We start from the raw sequence: 5,593 nt of genomic DNA, 5'->3' as shown, positions 1-5,593 counted from the left end.
CTGTGTTTTATTTTGATGCTTGCCCCCTGCTTTATTCAATTCCTTTGGCCACAGATCACCACCATTACTAAACTTATCAGCAATGAGGTTATGATTCACTACCATGCCCTGGAGCCTTCTGAAATGGGCAACAGGTTTCATAGGGCTTACAATGACACCTCTCCATTATAAAATAAGGCAAGGGAAGATGTTAGAAGACATTGTTGGCTGATAGAGGTTGCACTCTACTCTACCATAGCTTGGCAGTTTTCTCTAAGCTTCACAATATGGAAAAGCCCTCCCTCCCCAGCTAAGCTTCCCACTCTCTACCCAGCCTTATCTGAAGGATGTCTCTAGGCCCAGGATGCCCTACTTATTCCAAGGGTGACCCCTGACATAGCATAGTTCCCAGAAAAGGTGCTTTCCTTGTTGACTCACATGGTAATTAGGCAAGTGCTCTAGCCATTTTGATAGGACCTTACTGCCAAATACAAAGCCTTGTAATAGAAGTGTTTCACTTAATGCAAATTAGGGTTCATCCCCAGGCTCCCCAACTCTATACATTTCTTATACTTTGGGATAAAGTTGAGTTGATTCACCAAAGTCTATCTCCCTGAGAGCTGTCTCCATTAGTGTTCATGGGCTTTGTACACAGCTTTCTGTGTCTGCTGCTGACTCTTGCCCTCCCAACCTAGTGGATGACAGGCCAAGAGGAAAAGAAGACCCCCGACAAATGATGGACTTTGGCAGTAACAGTGTTCAATGTGGCTTCTTAGATCTTACCAAGTGCAGCACTCAGGCAAGAGAGGATGGCAACAGAGAGAACATGCTTGGGGAAAGGGAAATTATTATCCCTTCCACTTGAGGCATCATGGAGAGTAAATCAGTTATAAAAATAAAGTCCATTAAATAAAAATTTCCTTAAAATGACTCACCCAATTGTAGTTTGCTTTCAATTAAATCACTTTAAGTTTAGTGGCATAAGTCAACTAACTACAGTGTGCTCAAATAATATATAAAATACTAAGCTATATCAATTTCAGATAGATACAACAGATTTTGGAGCAAAGAAAGTTACTAAAATTGGATGTACAAAAGCATAAAAGGATAAAAAGTACCAGTAATATGCATACACCCCAAAAGTTCATTCAACTTTAATGTAGAAGCGAAACCTGATAGGAATAAAAGGGCAATAAAAGAGTTAATAATTATAGGTGCATGTTTTAGCAACTATAGCGTGTGTCTGTGTGCGTGTATGCACATGATTGTGTATCTTTTGTGAAGACTCTGTGAAGGATCTATGCAAGAATTTTGTACTTTAATTTGTCTGGCTAATTTTACTTCTAAATTTTAACAGTTTTTGAATATATCAGACACATGGCACCTATCCAATCTGTTCCTGGTACCACTTATAGAGAAGACAGTTAGTCTTCATAAAGTCTCTTATTTAAGGATCTTTTTACTGGTGTTTTATGTCTTCCAATTTATCTCTGAACATATCTCTGAATGATGGTTTTCCTCTCTGCCTTTATTTTCAGATTACTGGGTTGGTAAATTATTTAAGGTCCTCTAGAGGAACAACGCTGAGAGAATAGATTTATACTATGAAGGGGATTTACTAGATTGTTACATACGATGTGCACTGGGTAGTACAAAGATGGCCATCTTCACACCGGGGAGACCGAGAACTCAATAGCTGATCAGTCCACCAGGCTGGGTGTGGTTCTAGTTCAGTCTGGAAGATGGAGGATTCTTGTTGAGCCACCGTTCTTCAGTCCATGTTAGAAGCCCAGGGAAGCTGGGTTCTGATGCCAGGAAAGGATCCCAGACACAGAAGCAGCAAGAGTAGGTATACATACCAACAAATAGAAAAGGAGGGCAGGCAAAAAGCAAATGCTTTTCCCTGAGAGTTCTTTACATCCGGATCTCTACTGGACAGTGTTGCCTGCTCTGGGTGAAGGTCTTCCCTTTCTGCTCTTCCTGGAAATGCCCTCACAGACCTATCTACAGGTGTCTGTTAATGAATCCAAGACTCAGTCAAGTTGACAACCGTGCTTAAGCATTCTAGTCAGAATTCCCCTGGTAGGAACTTCCAAACAACATTGAGGCTGACAAGCACAGCAGGAATGCCACTTGTTTGACGATACAGTGAAGAAAAGATCATTTAGTGCTTCTGGATAACAATATTCTTGATTATTTGGACTAAAACATCAAATGAGTCAGCTCAAGATAAAGTGTGACAATTTCTTGGAAAACTGTTTATGTTATCTTGCCCCAATTTAATTCATTTTCTCCTTGATGAGGTGAATGATACTTGTGAATTCCATTTGACTTAAATGAATATATATTCAAAACATTTCTGTGTGTGTGTGTATACATATACATATGTATAGAGTTTCTAAACAAATAAGAGAAGTTTATATATACACTTTATTCTGCTTTTGTGACTCTGTCTGTATCAGTTTTTACTAACTTCTGTGAGGCAGAAGCTGTTTCTGTTGCCATGATCATGTCTGACTGCCTCTCTCTTCTTTGGAAAAGGCCTCAAATTCACTTATTAAGCTTCCTTTTCAGGTAGAATCGATCATTTCATTAGAGTATGTAAGCATTTATAAAAAGAACTTTGACTTTTTGTCTCTCAAAGATAAAGGTTTTGGCTTTCTCATACTACAAGTGTTTCCAATACTTGGGGTATAAATTAAAACAAGAATCAGAATTGCAGGGCCAGTTGCAGGCCAGCAGGTAGGACTCCCATAGGCAGGCCCGAATACCACCATCCACCATCAGACCCTGTAACCTAAAAGCCCCCACTCAACCCCCAAAACCCACCCATTCCCCTAGATCACAGCTACTCCCTGAGACAGACTCTGCCAGCTCTGATTGGACCAAGAAGTGTCTAATCATTTCTCTAACCAATCACCCCAGCCTTTAGGACTTAAGAGACACTGTTTGCACCAATTGGAGCAAGAGATGGGTAGATATCAGTGCAAGAATACATTCAACAACATAAAGAGCAGTATGGCACCACCAGAACCTAGTGGTTTTAGTACACCAAAACCTGAACATGTCAATGCAGAGGATACAGAAGAAAACAAACTTAAAATGACTTTATGAAGATGACAGAGGCCTTTAATCTGTGCCTGTAAATTTCATGATATCATTGTTTTTTTATTGCTGAGTAGCACTCCATTGTGTCTATGTGCCACATTTTCTTCGCTTGAGGGGCATCTAGGTTATTTCCAGGTTCTGACTATTACAAATACTGCTGCTATGAACATAGTTGAGCATGTGTTCCTGTGGTATGATTGAGTATTACTTGGTAATATGCCCAAGAGTGGCACAGCTGGGTCTTGAGGTAGATTGACTCCCAACTTTCAGAGAAACTACCATACTGATTTCCAAAGTGACTGTACAAGTTTGCACTTCCACCAACAGTGGAAGAGTGATCCCCTTGCACCACATCCTCTCCAACATAAGCTGTCATCAGTGTTTTTGATCATAGCCATTCTGACAGGTGTAAGATGGTATCTCAGAGTGGTTTTGATTTGTATTTCCCTGATTAATAAGAATATTGAGCAATTTCTTAAATGTCTTTCAGCCATTTGTGATTCTTCTGCGAGAATTCTGTTTAGCTCTGTAGCCCATTTTTTAATTGCATTGTCTGGTATTTTGATGTCTACTTTTTTGGGTTCTTTATATATTCTGGATATCAGCCCTCTGTCAGATATGGGTTTGGTGAAGATCTTTTCCCACTCTATAGGCTAGGCTCTGTCGCAGACTGGCCCATTGTGGGTACCACGACCGTAGGGGGACCAGAGCTTGGGTAGTCAGGAAGGCAAGGATTCGGTGAATGACAGACAGACAACACACTCAGAAGTGGTTTGAATTTGCTGTAATTTTACTTTTGTAAATCAGTAGTTTATATGCAGAAAAGAAAACTATCAAGTCATACAAGGAGCAACAAGAGCTTGGCAATAATTCAATTACATCATCTTTAAAAAAACAGCAAGCACACAGTTATTAATTGGTGCTAGACATATCCCTTCACTCACAAGAACTTTACGACCCAAAGAGCAGTCTGTGTTTTTTAAACTTAGTACGGTCCCTAGAATTGTGTAGGCGTCTTGTAGCTGTGTCCTTCATCTTTATCTCATCTGCTCACTAGTTTATTATTTATTTTTACTTTTTTGGTTCTCATGACCCATTTAGCCAATTTGGATGTTGTAGATCTTCCCTAAGTCTTTTTGTGGTTTTTTTTTTTTTATCACATATCTGTTTTAATATAACACCTTTTTACCTGTTGGAATATGGAGTTTTGTACTTTTTACTCCTGTAAGGGGAAGGAGTTCTGCTGTAGTTCTCAAGTTTTCCATGTTGAACTTCCTCAACAGAGGGGCCCATCATCTGCCTCCTATGAGATAACGTTTTTTTGTCATAAATCCTTTCCTAAAGGATTCCTAGTGGGTGAGTGTTCATTCCCTGGAAGTGTCTGAACTATTATACTTTCTATTATCTAGTGGCTTGGGGTCTTTAAGGAATAGCTCATTCTGCTATATCTAAATAAGGTCCATGTCCAGCTTCCCCTTTCCTCCATAGTTTACAACCCAAGCATTCATTAATTTTGGCTGTGCTTTACAGATTAATTAGAACATTATCAGAAAAACAGTTATACACAACCCATAGCCCAGAGAACTCATGATCTGTGGAGCACGTCTCCTTCAAGAAGGAGACATAACATGAACACTCTGTCAGGGACCTCCAGGGAGTTTAGTCCTATGGGACACTTATCTCCCATCTGCTATTATTTTTTAATTTTAAACATAATTGTTTATGTCACACGGACAACACTGGAGTTGGTGTGGCAAGGCTCCAAGATTATTAAGAAGTATTTTAGGTGTAGGTAATGAGTAAAACAATGGAGGATGTTAAATATATATTAGAATAGTTTCCATCTAGTGGGCAACTTTAACAACTGCTTTTATAAAATAATTGACAGCAGAGAAATCAGAAGCTTTAAAATCAGTACATGGAAGCAGATCAACTAGATAAACTACAAGAATATTTACTTTTCCAATGAATCGTAAAGAATTAACATCCTGTGTGAATCTATGGAAAAATAAGTGGCCTGGTTAAAATAATAAGTGATTGCTGTAAAATGAATCAGTTGAGCAGTTAATTTGGTTATTTGCTGAGGGATTCTTTTGAGATATCAATATTAGCATTGTAATGAAATTTCTGTTTTGAAGTCCTAATGTTTCTGAGAAATGAAAATGAATGGGATATAATTATGCAAAAGATGATTATGTATTAAATCAAGAGGAATTAGTAGTTCTTTTGAACAATAGTTTCCTGATAATGTGAATAAATGATACATAATTTTGAAAAGAAATTAAAAGTTAATGTCTTGGGTGCCATTTCCTTGCTTGGCTCAGTTTTACTTCAAAGAGTAGTTTCAAATTTTTTCAGACTTTTTGATAGTTTTTAATTCACTGTTTATCTCAAACAGTTCTTCAACCTCTAGTTTGTAAACTTGATAGTGAACTCTTATTATCCATTCTTCTCACATCATGTGACCAGTATCTGCACCTGTCCCTTGAGTGTATTTATTGGGTCC

This window comes from Peromyscus maniculatus, chromosome 1 (assembly GCF_049852395.1).
Source record: "Peromyscus maniculatus bairdii isolate BWxNUB_F1_BW_parent chromosome 1, HU_Pman_BW_mat_3.1, whole genome shotgun sequence".
NCBI classification, from domain to species: domain Eukaryota; kingdom Metazoa; phylum Chordata; class Mammalia; order Rodentia; family Cricetidae; genus Peromyscus; species Peromyscus maniculatus.
The sequence above is the reverse complement of the archived record's forward strand: the minus strand, read 5'-3'. Positions refer to the sequence as shown.